The 20,006-nt window shown below is 39.0% G+C and overlaps 1 protein-coding gene across 2 annotated transcripts in view; it reads left to right on the top strand.

The window, feature by feature from the left end:
* Positions 1–20,006, top strand: part of LOC117233882 — a 125,330-nt gene that overhangs the window by 77,660 nt on the left and 27,664 nt on the right. The gene's annotated exons all lie outside the window — the stretch shown is intronic.

Raw genomic sequence — 20,006 nt, 5'->3', positions numbered from 1 at the left:
CGCCGCGCCGGGTTCTCTTTGAGAATTATTAACACGAACCTATAAGCACGCGCACATCCCACGCTCGAATTGTTTAGACAGATATTAAATAGCGATTAAACGCGTAGCTTCGATTTTTCTCGATTAAATTCCGATTTAGTTTTGTCGATTCTCTAGATTGGGCTTAGCAAAGAGCAGCAGGTATTGTAAGGTTATGTAAGAGATCGGTTTGAGGTTATGTAACATTTTTCCTAAGAAACGCGAACGTTCTGTTTACTATTTCGTTGATATCAATCATTTAATGGAATTTTGGATGCTTATTACGAAAACACGTTCTTCAACTCTCAATCTCTGTTTACACTCGAGCGATGTTCTTCTTCGTTCATCCCCACCCTTTCGTTCTACCGCCTTCGAAGTTCCTCCAACCTCGAACCGAAAGCGCTGAAATGGGCGAAAGCATGCAAAGTGCGTTACGACGATAATGGGCGTAGTAAATAAGCAAGTGCAGGCTAAATTATAGCTGTCCCCACCCCACATCCATCTTTGCTCCTGCTTAGGACGAATGAGAGAGTGGAAGAGGGGGCAGCTGCTGAAACCACTTAACTTAACGAATCCTGCGGATAAAGGGTTATGTTTGGCTGCACAAAGGAGAACACTCGAAAAAATATAATTAAATGCTTTATTCATAATTCTCTTTCGTTCTCCGCTCTCTTGTTCGTCCTCCTCGCCCTTCCAAATTTCCCCTCTATCTTGCATCTCGTTTTCTCCTCTCTTTCTTCTGTGTTTTTCTTTTTTTCCGACACGAATAGAAGGGTGCACGAGCCCGCAGATGCAAATGAATATAAAACAATTGTTCGGCCTGCCTCGGGAAATGCGACAAACGAGCGTGAGCACATTCGCGTTATTACGCATGAGAGGTGCATGAGAGGCCAAATTTATCAGAAGGACAAGAGAGACGCGCGTTCGTCTAGCTGCAGGGGGTGAGGGGGCCCAGCAGATCGCCGAGCCGGTGTTAGAGGAAGGTAAGCAGCCAATGACGATATAGAGTTAGGGCAGTGGAGAAAAGTCACGCAGCATGTGGAACAGAGACACACGTACAACTATGTGTGTAGGGATCCTCTGAAGTATCCTGGATGAATATCAGAGTTAACTATTCTGGCTGGTTTTCGTCCCGTTTTCCTCCCGCTCTCTTCTTCTCTGTCAGTTTGCCCGTCGAAATTACGTTTTCGAGTCACTCCACCGAACGCGATTTGCCTATGCATCGAAAGAGGGAGAGAAGTTGTTCATCCTCTATCGGCGGAATTTTTGCAATACGCTTTTGAATAGCCGCCATTGCTTGTGCTCGACTGAACGCGGAGCTTTTCAGCGGGACACAAACACATATATACATAGTAACACGCAAGCAGAGAGACAAACGTGGACTTAGGGTGCGAGAAAGACGGAGTATACAGTGGATGGGGGTTGTGGGGATGGGGAGAGAACGTACCGAGTGATAACTATTCCCTCCTGAAACTGCACGTTGCCTTGTTGCCTGCAGGAAGAAAAGCTGTTCTGGTGCAAATTGAACGGCACCGTCGAGTATATAATTTGCACGTAACAAATTCGTTACCGTGCCGTTTTCGTGGCGTTGATTAACCGGCTGTGTTTTCATATTAAATTCATGTTTACGGTTTTTTATCGACTACACTCGCGAAATGTATAAATCAATTATACGATCAAAATACACGTTTCGTCGGTTTTCAATTATCGATTAATCCGCCAAATGTTACTGTTTATCTACGAAGTTCTGGTTATTGTATTCAAACAGGTCGCTTAATATTATACACATATACACGATTCCGATAGTTGAAACGTATTTGATCGTAATTACGTACCTATAATGTGTGACTTGTGCATCCACTCTAAAGGCGCATTCTCCCAGGAGTCTGTTGCAGAATCTTAGGCCAAACTAACGACCAGATACTCTATGAACTTCATCTATATCCCCAGTGTATTATCGAGATTAAAAAACATGTATATATCCGCTACATCGGTTCACCAATAGGAATACAGGTTCTCACCGCGCGAAAGCCATCCAATGAAAACACATAGGGGGCGTTGAAAGCAATGCAACGGGGTCCTCCATTCTGTTCTCGCTTTACTCTCTATTCGTGGCGGATATTTTCTTACATGGCACAAAGGGGACCGGGCTGTTCGTAATAATTATTACCCTCTGCCACATATGTGCCACATCCAAAGAAACAGAGACGGACAAAAGGAGGGACGTGCAAAGGAGTGGCAAGGGGGAAAAAAGGAGACACAGTAGCGAAGGAGAGCAAATGAACGAGGGTTTGGAATAGGAGAGTGGTGGGAGCAGATAGAGGACATATACGTCGTCTAGTCTCGGTGTGTAGTCGCACGCGCTCCGGTATCGAACGAAAATGTCGGTGCAAGGAGCGAGAAAGAAGGATGGCAAGGAAAAGGGGTGTGAGGAGGGGGGCTATACGCGTAGCTTGGCAGATGGGTGCGAGAAAGACGAGAATATTGGGCGAGTCTGCTGCCGGCGAAACTGGCGTGATTCCAATGAACAGAGGAGGAAGAGAGAGAAATACACAGGTACATGTCGCGACACAAAACGGGTCCAGTCATTCTCGAAATAGGCGGCTGGAATGTCAGTTCTCGGTAGAGCGTGAGACAAAGACAGATGGATAGAAAGAAACCGGGGATAAAACAAGAGAGAGAAGGTTCTACCTATCCGCACACTCTTCTCTTCTCTGCTGCTGCTGCTGCTGCTGCTGCCGCTGCCGGGTCGTTCGTTCTGTTCTTGTTCTCTTCTTGATTCTTCGTTCTTTATAATACGAGCACAGGGAAGGAAAAGGCCACCCATGTCTAGGCCACGATCTTGGAAGACGCTGAGCAGCCAGTCGGCACAAAGGAGAGAAGAACGACAAGCGCGACAAGCGGGCCACCGAGAAAGATACCGATGGCATTTAATAGCTTACCTCAGGACGTTTTAGATAATGACTGGCTGGACCTCGAAGTGCCTTCTTTCGTTTGATTCCGACTGTGGCGCGGCGTGAGCAAGAGAGGCTATGTTCTCTCGAGTGAGGGGAAAGAGAACGCGGACTGAAAGAGGGGAGAGAAACGAACACGAATAGATAGGCGAAAGGGGAAGTACGCCGCTCTCAGTGCTTGTTGAAAAGATGGGCGAAACAGAGAGAACGCTGGTGAAATGAAATGATTGATACCAGTCTTTTTCCTTTTTTCATTTTTCTTTTTCCTTTTTTATTTTTGTTCGTTTTGCCAAGGTCTATAAAACGCGACTGAAAAAGTAAAATTAATTGCACGCGGGAGTTATCGTTCTTTCGAACGGAAAAAAACGAGCGACGTGAATGGGCGGGTGTGAAATACTTTTTGCTCCGTTGTTAGAACATTCTCGAAAAATGAGCGAATTCTTTTCTTCTCCGAGTTAGAATACATCTTCGGCGCATTCGCTACGAGGTTGATACAATTATCGAAATGCAAATTAGATGTCGTCGACGATGTTCATTGATTGTCCTGGTAGTTTTTATACCTCTATAACATTTGTACACATTGGTCTGCCACGAGATGCGAGAAATAAAAGAATAACGAAGAAAATGGCAACTTTTGGCATCACCGTTGTTCCGTTTCCACTAGTTTTTCTATACGCGTTTCTGAACTGACCAGTCCGACTAGAAAACTCGGTGAAGTGGGAAACACGGTGTTTAAACAAAACGAGGAAAAAAAAACAGTTGCGAGAGAGAAACGTTTTCGCATTCGTTTAAATTGAAATCGCGGTGGAGCGCTCTGGCTGAATGGTGGGAAGCGCTGAAAACGTTTAAATTCGCGATAGTGGTTGGCAAACTTGTCTCTTGCGTTCACCTTCCTTTCTTGAATTAAAGTTTTTTCGTGCGCACGGCTACTTTTTATTTCGCATATATGTTTTTCGTAACAACCGCTCGTTCTTTGCTTTTCATTTTTTATCTTCCCAATGACAACTCGGTGTTACACTTTTCGTTAATAATAGAAAAAGTCTGACGAAATAGAGACCAGAGGTGACATTTGGCAACTCCGACGAATCGTGTGCTTGACAAAATGCGCTACTAATAGCCGTTCCCGTATTTCTCGTAGATTTGTTTCGAGCGAGGCGTAGATGAATTATTAAACTCATGATTGAAGCGCCGAGAGTGTATGAATAATCGTAGTTTCTACTCTGAATGATAAATCTCTATTGTCGCAAAATTTATGACCGACTGCAGACTAAAAAATATTGTACGAATATTGGTACTTGTTAATATTCATTTATACAGTAGTTGGCGAAAGTACGGCAACGCTTATAGAAAGCTTTTATGAATATATATATATATATATATATATCAGATGTGTTACACAAAACATTTTGAATTTCCATTAACACTGTAATGGGACCCGATTGTCGTGATTATGTTGGTAAAATTTAGAGTAAATTTGACAATGGACTTATTTAATGGATATTTAATGCAAGTATCGCAAAAATATTTGAACACACAATTATTATCCATTACATTAAAAACCTCAATGTTCAGTGACATCATTTTTTATAGTTATTACGTGTTTAAGATGGCTGTAAATGCTGCATATTGATTTTTTTCCCAAGTATGTATATACTTGTAATAAATATCTTATAACTTCTGTATACAGTTTCAGATTAGTTTCGAATTTAACCAACATAATCATGACAATCATTTTCATTGCAATGGTAATGAAATTTTCAAAGGTTTCATGTGACTTATACAATATGTATATATATATATATACAGTTAATGAAAATACGTTATTAAATATATATATCCAAATTTTCTATGGTAGGTGTCAACGTATTTTCATTAACTGTATATATATATATATATATATGATTGCATTGTTTCAATTTAATTCAGAAGCGAAAGTTTATGATGAAACTTTGGCATTAAACTTACAATAGGGTTTGAAAAACAGTACTCTATACATTTGTTGTAGCAAGAATATAACCTCGGATATCACGGACACGTATAATAAAATAAAGTTGCTTTTAAGCGAGGGAAACTTAGTGGTACGTGATTTGCAGTTTATCGGCGATCGACGAAAAAACAGAGTGCTACGTGATCTGCGGTTCACCGACGCATGACAAAAAGGTTCATAACAGGCAATTCACACTTTGCCATGAACTAAAAAACGTACCATAGTATATGATCATAGATGTCGCGAGGAACGAATAAGTATCATGTTAGTCACGATTTGTATAAACTGTTAATACTATGTGACATGTTCATCGCAAAAAGAAAATCCTACTATACTACGTGTTTTGTGCATATGACGTCGTACATAACCTCTGATCGACTTCGTTTCGCAATGTTTATAGGTTAAAATTTTTTTACTGATTCCTTAACCAAATCTCGTACGAGGTCAACTCGAACATGTTGTACGTACCTACTAGATGCAGATAAGGGTAAAAAACATTTCGCATGAGATTTTATATGTTAGAGGTTCACTACCATTTATAAGTATTTTGGCACCTAATGCAGTTCTCCAAATACAAAAGTACATTTTGCCTCTTGCCATGACTGGAAACAATTGCTCTGTTAAATTTTGAACTGAAACGAGAAATGTACCTGTATCGTTCAAGTTCAATGTTTACCTGTAGTGAATAGATGACACTTCATAGAATCTATAGAAACTTCTAGAATGTGACTAGAATCATATATTTCAATTACTCTATTGTTCCAACATTGAACATACTTAATGTCATTTAATTCAGGTGTCTGTACCAATTTTCATCCACCTTCAATTACGACTCTTTCAGTTGTATCGAGTAATATCAATTACTGTTTTATTAATATGTACCAACCATATACAATTCCTTGAGATAAGATCCTGGAGGAAACTTAGATTGAAAAGTTTCATTTGAAGTACGTCTGTACATATTTGTAATAATTTAGAATTATGTAGTTACACGTGGAACAGAAGGCGTATATGCATCTGCTCTGTGATGTAATAATAATGCGCAGGAGTGTTCCAAACAGTTTGCGCTGTTATCCCGGATGGAAGTAAACGCGACCATTTAAGTCTTGGTAGAAAGTGTAGACACGAAATCATTAACGCGATACATAACTGTCGGTTCACGTTAAGAGAACGTTAAGAGAAGTTACATCGTGTTACTACGGTAGCCGGTAATCTCCTTTCTTTCCGTTTTCACCTTTTTTCTCATGGTACGAGTAAGATGCACTTATGTCACCGGTTCTTTGCTTTATTATGCGAACATATTACCCATTTATCGTAGCATCGCCATACGAGCGACTATTTACTAGCAAATGCGTATAACGTGTAATTGACCCAAACGATAACGTGATCTGTTACAATCGTGAGAATATGTTAATGGAGAGAAATCTCTTCCCATTAGGTTCAGTCTACATGTATTCTGTATATATTAAGGAGGGGAATTGTGCTACGTAGGAAGAGAAAAAGAAAACAAAAATCTCTCTTCCAGTGCTTTCCTAGATCTCTGTCCACCGCAGGATCACTGCACTCTTCATCGCGTATTCCGTTCTTAGCTTCTCGTTTCCTTTCTATGACTTCTCCGCACCGTGGTTAATCGCTATGTAATTGTAGTCAAGAATCCAATTTCACCTCAGACATTCTGCTTCCATTTAGATTTTCCATAATGTGTATGAGAAAAGTACCTTCATTTATTTGGTATGATGAAAATCCCTAGGATAATTCCCCAGGCATTAAACTAAATTCAAAGACTTGGAATATCAGTAATACATCTATAATCTATTATATTGAATATATCATAAAATGAATTGCATGGTATTTTTGTAAATGCGTTATTACATTCTCCTACAGTAGCTCACGAACGCACAAGTTATAAACTATATCAGCGCATGTTGTATATATATTGTGTGTTATATAAAACATTTTAAATTTTATTACATTTTAGGACAACTTTAGCGAGCCGTTATATATCTGTAACACGCGTGTTTTTGATGCCTTTGTTCGACGATCGATTCGTTGGCAGGTTTCAAAAATTAAGTTACATCTATCGCAAAAAAGAAAATTCGATTTGCATGCATCGTCGATAAATCTTGTTGTTGATATTTCGATACGTGTATTCTTCTCGCTCTTGCTCTCTCTTTCTTCGTTCGAACAGTTACCAAATTGCAGCCTACGGGGGCAAGCCGATGTTTCATCGTATAATTCGCCGAGAAGCAAAGTCGCGAATCGCGCGTCGATATTATCTTCTCGCGGCCGATATTATCAACCTGTGGAAGCAATCCACGTGCAGGGTGGCGCGTCTCGCATGCATAAACTTTGTATACACACGGGGCTGAACTGTGTGCAACGATCCCCGTGGCAAAAAAACGCCAAGCGCGAATGTGTGTGTGCGTTGGAGCGCGTAACTCGAGGCATAGTCGATAATTCGATGCACGTGTGTACGATCGACGCCAGTGTCTCTGGTGTATTTTTCGATAATATTCTCGAAAGAAATCCTCTTCTGGCATGTAACGTAACTTGATACTGATTTTTTTTATCAAAGAATGGTAATGCGTTCTCATAAAATAGATATTTTACAGTTCGTTGTAGTTAGTAAATTTGCAAAATATCAAAATTAAAACAACACAAATTTGAAGCGTTTCTGGGACTTTGTTCCTCGAAAGAAACCCTGGAAAGAAACCCTTTTTTGGCGTGTAACGTAACTTGATATTGATCTTTCATCGAAAAAACGACGATGTTCCTATAAAATAGACGATATTTTGCTATTTGTTATATTTAATATTGAATTTTTAAAATTGAAATAATACAAATTTAGTTTGAACAAGGAACAACAAAGTTTTGCTTCTAACAATACGTTTGGTCGAGGTAATTGGTATCGAATGTATGACTGATAGAGTAGCAAGCCGAAGTGACAAGTAGTATAGTTTAAAATTGTGGCGACAAGTAGTAGTATGTATGATATAACTAGTGACCGAGTTTTTTTTATGTTGTTTCGTACGTACAGTATTCTTTTCTTGTTTGAGTTTACGATATTCCTCTGTGATTTCTAGCTATGGACTGGATCGGTTACAAGATTTAAGAGCGAACTACCGAACACGTAAAGCAAAGTTTGAAATATGAGCGTAGGATCTATCTTTTGACAGACACACCGGTACCATCGGGATTTCTGACTCCAGATTAACTTCGAATCTGGCTTATTGTATTTTCTGCTCGGTCGTATACAATGCTTTGTGTGCACCACTTATGTCCAGAACTATCGAACTAAACGCTTTATAGCTGAAATATGATTTGCCAGATGGCGACACCTCTCCTGGAATAATGGCTACCCGCATGAATGAAACATCGAATTTCATAATGACTAAACTTCTTCAATTTTCATGAATTCTTAATATTGTATAAGATTTAGTTCCTCTAATAATTTTCCCCTTAAAATTAGCATTCTGAAATATACTATGAACAAACCGCTCTCTGTGCTATATTTTAACGTTCCATTTTAAACAGAAAACTATCATATCAAATATGGGTGACGCTCTTCTTGTTCCAGTTAATTAAATATAGGATATTATATAGTTTTTTTTAGTTTATATAGTTTTTTTACCTTTTTCCTCGCTTCTTGGTGTGCGACAGTTTGCCTCTTCTTCTCATAACATAGGCTTGATTCTTATGAATCTCCAAATGGTGAAACACCTTCTTCATTTTCTTCCGATGGTTGTGGGACAGTATTTTCTGAGGACGCATCGGACCATTCGGAAACGTGAATTTCCCGAAATTTTTTTATCTGTATGTTTTTGTTTGTAGCTGTTTGGTACACAATTAGAGTATTTACTGTAGTTGTTACTAAGAGTAAATGTAGTGCTAATTTCCGATATCACTTGATGCTTTTCCGTATCGTAGTAGCATATGAGACCATCTGGTCACTTCTGTCGATACCAGTTTTTCCATTATTATGCAATTACCGCCAAAGGTCTCTGTTTCGGAGGACGTCCGCGATATATAGAATTCGAGCTTGAGATCATAATGGGTGCATGTTTTGTTGATAATATTCTAACATCTCGAACATCTCTCCATTTGAGCATCACAATATCGTTCTTATCTTCTCGTGCTATCATTTCATCTCTCTTGAACGGGTAGGACATTACGTAATTGGGCATATATTTTTTGTTGTGCCGTACAATTCCAACGACATGCTTCCAACGTTCTGCGTACCGGCGGTCGGATTTGGATCCCGCGGGAAACAGCCGAATTATGCTGGGCGACTAACGTGTCAATAAAATAAATTCTATGATCTTGTTAATATTATCGATAATATTATTCAGTTATTGGAGACAAAAATGATTGTGTCGTGCATATTGTTCGTAAAAAAGGTATTTTTGATCGGTAGATTTCTTTATTAACATCTAATAACTTCTTACTGATACTATCCACGCACGACATTATTCGTTTACGAGGAATAAATGTGGTTGTCCCACAAATGCTGTTTATATGAAAAATAGCTTCGATACTTTGAACGCGTAGCGAATACCGCGTGCGAAACAGTCTAACCACAAACATAAGTGCTATTTGCACGTTGAACCTCATTGCTAAGTTACAATTGAGTACCTCTTCAATGAGCTTACACTCGTGAGCATTATACGTACAATAGATCGTGATAATTACTGTTATATGGGAACTTATCCTTGAGTAGTGCTTAGTTTATGTAATCACTTCGACATATTCATCCTTCATAAAGATTCGATCCCCATTTTTTTGAGCCCCCTCTTTAGGTTTGTCCCCTAACCTCTCTATTCGTTAACCTCTCCATTTTTTAACGATATTTATTTCTTTTTTCTTTGTGTACCTAGAATACAACGTACAATATTAGTAATATGTACAATACGCTAATTAAATTTGTCAGTGACATAAACGATATTTGACAATTTTTATGAGGCCAGCCGGTGATAATAAAAGTTGAAACATTTAATAATTACAGGACGTAAATACGACGACAGTGATTAAGATAGGACAAAGCATCGTAGTAACTATCCTAAGTACACGTTCCGTTTTTTATTTCTTTTTGTTTTTTTAATCACTGGTCGTGTACGACACTCCCATCTGACATGCTGAGTAATTCGAGAGGGAACAGAACGATTTTTTCGTACGGCGGATCGTGACGAGGCCAACGAAAATAGCACCCTACAGAGACAATAGCGCGTGACGATCTTAAGGTCAATGTACAGAATTTTATAAACCGTCCTTTCATCGATAGGACACGCTGCACTTCCGTCCTTTCTTCCCCTCTTTCATATTTTTTCTCTCACTTTTTATTATTTCACTGCTTATAACCCTCGAGCAAAAAACGTTAATGAGTTGCCATTTTAGCGAGTATAATACGTTTATCTTGGCGATTTTATGATAATTAATTACCCGTGCAATTACGCGGTACCTTTTTAAATTTCGAACAGACAAAACATTTTAACGAACGGACAAATCGTCGCGTAGCGTCGCGTCGCGTTGCGTCGAGGCGAATAACGGTAATCGAGAAATCTGTGGCCCTCCCCTTTATCGCATTTATTTCCCAGGCGGAAAAAAGCGTATCGTGCCATTGAAGCCCAGAAAGCAAAAAGAGCAATAATAAAAAAATTGCATTCCATGGAAATATCGTACCGGTTATGAATTACAAAAGAGGCTAAAAATGCATTTTATTTCCATAAATTTTCTGGAAATTCCTGCTGTATTAAAAAAAAAAATCGTTTCTGACTTGGTTCGAAATACACGATTAGTACATTCGATGTTTCCGCGTCGTGACTAAAAAAATATTGCATTCACCCTGAGTACATGGATAGGTAACGCGAGAGAAAAAAAGGACGCGAAATCTCTCGAAAACATGATTATCGGTTCCCTGGTAGATTAAAGCAAAAGAACAAAAAAAAAAAAAAAAGGAAAAGACCAGACGCGCATAATACCGACGTGGGAGCCTGAAAAGCGTGTAATTGTGCTACGGATATACGTGTGGCCTTCTCTCTCTCATGGGCGTCGGCGTCTGAGGGTGCAAAACTGTATACAAGATGAAGCGGCGCCGCTTTGTTGCGTACCTTCGCCGTGCTCCTACAATTAGACAAGCCCTCGTACTCATTTTGGTGTACTCCGCGCTCGGTATTCTTACAGAACGATGAAAGAGCGAAAGGAAAGAAACACGGGCCCGTGAGAGCTCCGAGAAGACGACGAGAAGCGATTCCGAGAAAAAGGTAGACGCGTCTGTGACTCGAGGCGTATCACGTTTCGACGGAGTCGCGCGACATGTGTACATATAGCATCCTGGCGTGACCTAACCTCCAATGTGATCGTGTATCGTGGCCACTTAAGGGGGTATTCTGGTCTAGAGGCATGAATTTCGGGCGATTTTTGAAGCTCTGTACAAGCCAAACGAAACACATTTTTGCTATCCTTCTTTTTAGCATTTGTTTATTGATATTTCGAGATTACGTAAAAAATTCACTGAAAAAAACTCAACGTTTAAAAAGTTACGAGCTGGCAAAGTGGGTGCTGCCAAAAAATGGGGTGTCATGGCGTGCATGATATCAACCCTTCTGGTCATCCGAGACAAAAAATGCGAACGGATTCTTAATTAGTATGGATGCCGCTATCGTCTGAACCTTGGAAAAAGCAATACAATATTTTTTCACAAAATGACGGCTGTTTGAAAAAAAAAAAAATGTCTTATTTCGCACGTTTTTTTTTTTTGACAATTCCGAACGTTTAAAAAATAGTAATATTAAAGATTTTGAGCTGAGCGTGATTCGGACGATAGAGGAGTATATAAGGAATATTCAGACCAAATTTAAAATAAATCGGTTCGTTAGAACTTGAGATATCGTGCACGCCAACTCGAAAAAAGTAGTTTCGAGGAAAACGCGTTTAAAGTTTTGAGACAAGTTTACTCGGACCAATGTCTATCGTCTACTATTCATTTGTTCCGGTTGGACCAAAGTAGATGTCGCGTTACAAAAATGGCTGTAACATATAAAATAATTGAAATTTTGAAAAATCCTTTTAAGGGCATATTCTTTGAATGTCTAAACTTTGGAAATATCAAAAAAAAAAAAAATTTTTCGATTTTTTCAAATTTCTAGACCAGAATACCCCCTTAATAGATGCTTGTATGTCATCTTTGTCTGTTGTTGTTGTTTTGTTGTCCATAGAGATACGTGGAATAAAAATTCGCGCCTTGCTGCATAACCTAACCTCGACAATTTATTGTGCATTGCGATTACTTGCTCAATCGTCGAATGCTGTATTAATTTGTTGTTTTATAGTTTATGGAGACTTATATAATCTCTAAAGTATATGATCTAAATATAATGAAACAGTCTACAAAATGATTTCAAAAGCTAATCTTGTTTTCTTTGTTTTTGAGAGTTGAAGAATCTTTCGTTTATATCGGAAACATAAACATGTTGTGAAAATACGACGAACTGCTTACCTTGTTGGTCGAAAATGTTGAAGGATACGGAATTTGTGAATAAAATAATTACCAGGATTTTAAAAAAGTGAATATTTTCAAATTTAGCGAATACGTTTAAATATCGAGTATTCTTTGCAACGCACAGAATGTTGAATTGTGATCTTTTTTCGCTTCTATTCGTTCGTTAATAGCCACTGAAAATTACCGATACCATATTACACCAAAATCAATAATCAGTTGTTGGATCCGTTACAGGACAGGTTCAATCGCTGCTACAGTTTGCTCGCGACATTGCAAACACTGACAGTCAATGGTCAGCCGTTCAAACAATTCTGCATGGTGGTGGTTGTTAATTTGTCTGTTGGTTTGATTGAAGGTTGGCAAACAATAAATTAACCATAATTACCTCCTTTCCGTGACAAAGGGGAAAAAGTGTTGACACGTATATAGATTTGTACGCGTTCGTACGCGATTCGCTACTGTGCATTATCCCTACTTTACTCCCCAGCCCGGGAAGAACCCGAGCGAATACTATGCGAAACTATTTGTATAAACACGACACGTACATGCGAAAACGGGGAATATTGTTTGAAAACAAAATAGAATGGCCTTTGGTATGCGTAACTTAATAAAAGTAGCTATAGTTGTGGCATGACCTCGATGCATCGGTATATGTGCTGCAAATTTAATTGAAATATCACAAAAGCTCACGGATTCTCTTTAGTTTCGCGGAGGATAATTAAAAACCATACTGTGTCGCGCTCATAATATTCATAAATGTTGCTTAATACACGACAAGGCAAATACAAGGCAAATACACACACACACACATACACACACACGGGGTCGAGGTTTCCGTTGACCAAATGAGAAACTCTGGCGGAATTGTTTAAGGAGGATGATGGGTGAGGGAAGGTGAGGGTGGAAACAAATCTATTTACACTGACAAGTTAAATGAAGTTAAAGTGAATTGAAGATCTCGAGGTTGCGATAATAATTTGTCATTCAGGCATGTCTGCAATGATTTCGCGAAATCGTACTTTCGCGAGAAACTGTTCAACCGTGAATTACGTTGTTCGAAGAAACGGAAACGTGTATATGTACGTGCTATAGTTCACGAAAGCATTCCAGCACTTACGGAAGTATTCGAATATATTACATGCATATACTACATATACTAAATGTCCTGTAGCTTCTATATACATTGTCAAATTGGTGGAAACAAAGCAAGCTTTACTCCTAATCTTTTTTTGGAATAATGAAATTTGGATAACGAATATATCTTGAACAACGAATTGTCCGAGAGACAGTTTTATGTAAAATTTCAAACGTGACAACTAGTATATATAATACTTCAACGATAGAGACGTTATGTCGCCCGCCACGGTTCTTTCGATTGCCAACCAAAGAGGGATTGAAGTCTTTTTTATCGAGCTCGAAATTTCATGAGCTTCCAATGACTCTGGGTGATCGCTGAACCGGCACCACATTTCACCTAATTCCACGGAGAACTCAGTTCGTTTATAGACAGGCAGTATGTTTGCCCTAAAACCGCCCCAACGGTTTCTTTTATTGGTGCGTTCCAGCGTTCATCGATCGTTTCCGCGTAAATGAATGTCGATTAATGGAAATGCCAGTTTCGATCGTAAAACAAGTTGTTCGAAAAAGAGGAGAAAATAATCTGAAACATCCAATTCGGTGAAATATCGGTTTTATCTGTAGTTCGATCAAATATATATATCACGTGTAAATCCCGGAATGGTATTAATAATTCTAACACAAGTCAATTACGTTTAACACGGAACAGGGTGGAAACGCATTTATCGATCGTTATCAGATGACAATTTATCTACGCGAATCCCACATTTCAAGTGTGTATATATATAGTTACGATATTATAGATCTTCGCACACACGTGTGTTCAGCACGTGCCTATCACAGATTGCAGTTCGATTGAAATCCTCGAAACATCTTCGTGCCACCTGAACAAAAACAGGATTCCGATAAAAGAAAATTTTTTACCTCGAACTGTGTGAAACTTCTGTCGCGTGACACTGTAGCGAAGTGCTTCTTTTTTTTTTTTTTTTTTATTATTACAAAACAAGAAGTTCCATCGTGGCACGATGGAGTCCTTCTCCGTAGAAGGAAATTGTGAATCGAGCTAGCCAACTGAAAATTCCAACTCGTCGAAAGAGCTTAATAAAGAAAGTTGGTAAAGTCTTCGGGAGGTTTCGGCGTTTTGTCGCGTGGTTAAGTGACGCAAAGGAACTAGGTGTTTGTCGATGGATCCGCAGCATAGCGTTGGCCACCGTCGTTATAGAAGAAATTCCAACGGCGAAGCTCACGCCGGCTGGTTAGAATAAGGGCTCGCATTAACTTGCTGAACTCGGCGAGTATCGCCGGCTTAATGAAATTCTCCGTCTGCTAGGAAGACTCTGGGAACAACTTCGCGTCTTTATCGTGAAAACGGCCGAGGGAAGCTGCCAACTCCATTTAGGGGAGCTGCTATCATTGCGCAGTCCAGATATGCCGGCAGGTCGTTACGCCCCCAAGCAGTAAGCATTACTACACAAGTAAAGGGTCGCGTTTGCGATGTTCACGATGTGCGCGCGATCTATCTTGCCCGGGGTGTTTGTATAAAGGTAACTTAACGATAAATATATGCAGACGCGCGTGAAAGGAACGAAGCCAGAGAAAGCGATGCGCAGAGTACACCGCGGAATGCAAGAAGCATAGCGAGGCGAACGCGCGGGCACAGGGCGACTACAGTTTGACACACTTCGTTTGCGCCATCTAGGATTCTCTCGGACTGAACTTCGTTTGGTTTTAGGTCACACCGAATTTGTGACTTATTTTACAATATACAGGCTGGTTGGTAACTGGCGGTACAAGCAGAAAGGGGCTGATTCTACGCGGAAAAAGAAGTCAAAAATATAGAATAAAAATTTGTTTTTTATTTTTTTTTCTTTAATTTTTCTATCGAGACAACGATCTATAGCGAGATCCGTTATAACGTACCGCACGCGTACCGAGCGAAAATTCAAAGTCGATTTTCTCGAAAACAAAGCATCGAACGAAAAATTTGTATTCTATATTTTCGACTTCTTTTTTCGCGTAGAATCACCCCCTTTCCGCTTGTACCACCAGTTACCAAACACCCTGTATATGATTTGCCTGAAGCGAAATTTTTCCTGCTTTCCGACGCCTCCTTTAGCTTCGTTTCTTTTTTTCCATTACGAGCATTTCAATAAAGGAACAGACCTAATCGAAAACGATCAAATGTATAATTTTTTTCTCATCAGACAGCTATCTTAACGCACTGTGGTGTCACGCCTCGATATATCAAATGGTCGGAATAAAATTGCGTTGACAGCGTCTCGTTGTTAATTCGTGTTTACACTCGCTGTGGTATTGGTCGCATCTTGAGAGATAATACAGCCTCAGAGTACGAATTACGATGTTACGAAGGCTGTAAAATGAGAATGTTTGTTGCTATAACAAAGGAAGAGCTTGTAAATAGATCGAATCGGAAATATGTAAAATAGCGTCGTTAACATTCATGGAAATCGTTCGATTGTGATTTGTACCTAATGGACGTTATAGACGTTTACGGCTGCTTTAATCCATTTCCATTTTGTTCCCTGTTTTACACTTGGTGCGAGCGAGAACAGGCAAGAGAATACCAGTGAGCATTCCGGTGGTAACGTTCAGGGAAAACAAATCGTGCGTCATGTAGGTGAGAAGTTCAACAGGTTGAGAAATAGAAGACCTTAGGTTCAGCTGGTAGTCTGAAAATTGGAGAAAGGGAGAGAGAAATGTCTTGCTTTTCTTTTCTTTCTTCCCACTTCCTCCACTTCTACTTTCACTCATCTTCATTTTCTTAGATTCTTTTCATCCTTCTTATTTTACTTTTTGTTTCTCGTGTTTCTTTTTTACCTTCGATTCCCTCCTTATCTGCTTTTGCATGTGCCAGTTTTTACATATATATATACATATATATATTTCCTTCTGCGTCTTTCTTTACCATCTTTTCTTTGCACTACTCTTGTTTTTTACTTTTTTTCTCACCACCGTTGTTCCTCATATATCTTAATAGTTCTGAAACGATTGCTCTCTAGCACTGGTTATGAGTTACCTAATCTGAAATTGCTCGTCAATTATTTTTCTTATATAAAGAAATGCTTTTTTCTTCTTGTAGAAAATGTGAAAGTGTGAAGAAATATTTTGCTTTTTTTTATAAAGATACGAAGGTTATCTTGATGATTTTAATGACGATTAGAAAGAATATCTGAACGTTGAATAAAACCTAGTAAGATATATGCGATTAAAAATCAATAATTATCGACATATATCTTTAAGTGGTCTAATCATCCTTGATACTATACAATCTTCTGTTTGAAACTGTTCTTCTTCTCCTAACCTCTATTTGTCTCTATGTACCTCATACTTCATATTACCATCCTTGCTCTTCTTGAAATTTCAAAATGTTTTCTATAACACTCGTAACATATTCACAATACGTTCCTACGAGTGCCCAAACATTAGATTGTCCCAAAAGTTTCTTTCGTTTTATTAGGAAATAATAGATGCACGGTAGATGCATTGTTCCAATAGAATAAAATGGATCATACATAATTGAACAAAATAATATAAAACAAAAAATGTTGTGCAGCTATTATTTCCTTATAAAACGAAAGAAACTTTTGGGATAAGCTAATACTTTCGTGAGTTACTGTAAGTGACAGTGTTAAATGACTCACCCTATATATATTCTCTCTTAACGCTTGTCTCTTTCTTCGTCTCACGTTTCGTACCACAGTGCTTTCCCTCTTACGCGACCATGTTATTCAACACTGTTTCTTTCAATATTTTCTTCCCTCCTTGTCCCTTTTCCGAACTGCATCTCCTTTTGCGCCAATCTTTCAGCGACCGTAACCCTTCGACGAGTTCGAACAGTTGGGTACCCCCGGGAGTACCTCCTACCGAGGTATTGCCAACCCCTTCGAGTAGCACTCGTAACATCTCACTAATACCTATTATATTAAACTCTGGTTGCGAGAGGGGCCATTGTAAAGGCTTTTGTTAAGTGCAAACGCACAAAGCCAATTTGAAACGGTGCTTTAATCAAAAGTCGTCATAGTAACCGGTAGATCGGCGGTGTGCACGCACCCGATTAAAGCGAAACGATTGGAAGAAAATATTTGTGTCCCCGCGGTGATTTACACTGGCCAATTAAACGATAGGATAGCCCCCAGACCTGACGGGAGAGGAGGCATTAATACCTCGTTCAGGTTGCGTTTAAATGTAATTTTTAGTGCGTTGAAAACGTATCTATGAGCACTTTTGCTGACTAAATATTTATCCTCCTTTCAGCGTGTCATGCTTTGCGCGCGGTGTTTTTGTTCACGCGAGACTGTTTGCCTTGCGTCGCCGTCGTCGTCGCCATTGTCGACACCGCTTCAGAACGACGACTAGTTTTTCAATGCTAATTGACATAACGACTACTGTTTTCACGGCTGTAGTTACGGAAACTCTAACCTAAATTGAAATACTGGTACGGTTGTGTTAACAGACGTAGCGTTAGGATAATTTAAATAATTGTAGTGATTGTTGACGAAAGTAGACGATATTTACATTGTGTCTTTCTAGACATCGATACAAGGGGAAAGTTTATGTACAAAAATGTCGTTTTAGGTTATCTTTCAAATTGTAAACAATCTGATTTCACGCTAGAAATACACTATTTTCATCGCCACCGTTGTTCCTCGTATATCTTAATGGCTTTGAAACGATTGCTCTCTAGCACCAGTTATTTGTGTTACCTAACCTGAAATTACTATTATTAATCTATAAATTATATTTCTTATATAAGGAAATGCTTTTTTCTTCTTGTATGAAGGAATATTCTGCTTTTTCTTTATCAAGATACAAAGTTGCTAAATATGTCTTTCTATTTCACTCACACTTTGCGTTTCTCGCTATGAAGAAACAAATGACAGTAGAATTTTTAAGGTTATATCAGGCTTAGAAATATGACGTGTCAGTGGAATGATTGAAAAAGAGTGCAAATGAGATGTTGCGTTAACGTTGTCCCTTTAATAGGTTAGGTGACTAAGAATGCTTAATGGGGAGTTTTAGCAGAATCGTCCCTTCGTGGAATCCCCTAAAACTCCCCATTAAAATTCAGTTACCAACCTCGGCATCGAGGACGATCAACGATAAACTTGATGTTCCCTAGAAAAGGTTTTAGATTTTTATCGGGGGCGTGCTAGCGGCACAAGAACAATATCATCGAAAGTAAATTCATAGCTCGTGGGAAAGGAATGCACAGATACTGCGAAGAAGGGGAAGAATCCATCGTTGGTTGTGCAGAAACGTGGAAAGGGAAGAGAATAAGAGAAGTAGTAAGTGGTGGGAGTAAGGGTAAAAGAAGCAGACGATGAAAGAAACTAAGAAGCAAAAGAAGTACAAGTAGAAGAAGCAAAAGAGGGAAGAAATAAAGAAAGAAAAGAAGAAGAAGAAGAAGAAGAAGAAATAGCAGTGGCGTCGTGCCAACGATCGATTGCAAGTATATAGCCGTGTGGCTTCGGGTTGAACATCGAGGAAGCAACTCGTAGGGAAAGCGTATATATCCGGGATACACGTTCGCGGAGTGGTCGAGAGGGGGTTAATAAAACCTGTCTGCACTCTCTGTATGCACTGCAGATCTAAAGTAAACGTAGTCTATGCCTGTACCACCAGACAAGTTGCGTATCGGCAGTCTTCTCGTTCCTCTTCGCTCTGTCCTTTCCCTTTCCGCTCCTCTCTATCTACTCTTTCCGTGATACTCCGTTTTCTCATTTTCTCGAAATTGTTTTCTTCTGTTTATCTTTTCCCCTGTGTACTTTCTCTGTCTCTTCCTCTCTCTCTCTCTCTCTCTTTCTTTTCGTCTATATCCTGTTTTTTTTCAACTTCGTTTACTTACCTTCGGTCGGGCGGGTCATTTTGTCTTCTTCAATCCTTGATTCTTAAACTTCGGTCTTTTTTTGGTTAAGGTAAAATACAAATTTCATTTTTTAACCTTTTGCGCATAGTTGGTTCCATTATTTTCTTGACCAATTCTAAGTTTGTTCTAGCTTAGATATTTTATAGGTTAGATCGCTTTTCTAATATAATTTATAATTCATTCTTTTCTTATAATTTTTAGTTTATTTTCCTGACCTATGGAACCCTGATTTCATGAGATGAACCATCTCTTTTGGTTTTGATAAGTTCATAAGTTAGACACAAAAAAGCTTTTTACACTTATTTAAAATTCAGTCTACGCCGTTTTAGTCTTCAACGAGTAATACTTAAAATAACTTCTCGAAAGAAGAGGTTGAAGAATAGTGTTTTCATCATATCAATGGTGATCTAATAGTCTAAAGTCCAAAGGGTTATTCTATTCTTTTGTTTGACTCCTTCTTTTTTCTCCTATTCTGAGTCGGTAATTCTATTTGCCTTCAGCTTCCTCGAAGGATCAGTTTTCATGTTAGAATATTGAAGCCAATAAAGAAGAGATCGAGGTCGGAACTTCCTGCGTTGAATCGTCGAA

Source organism: Bombus vosnesenskii, unplaced genomic scaffold (assembly GCF_011952255.1).
Source record: "Bombus vosnesenskii isolate JDL3184/JDL3185 unplaced genomic scaffold, Bvos_JDL3184-5_v1.1 scf7180000013299, whole genome shotgun sequence".
NCBI classification, from domain to species: Eukaryota; Metazoa; Arthropoda; class Insecta; order Hymenoptera; family Apidae; genus Bombus; species Bombus vosnesenskii.
This window is presented reverse-complemented; position numbering and strand designations above follow the sequence as displayed.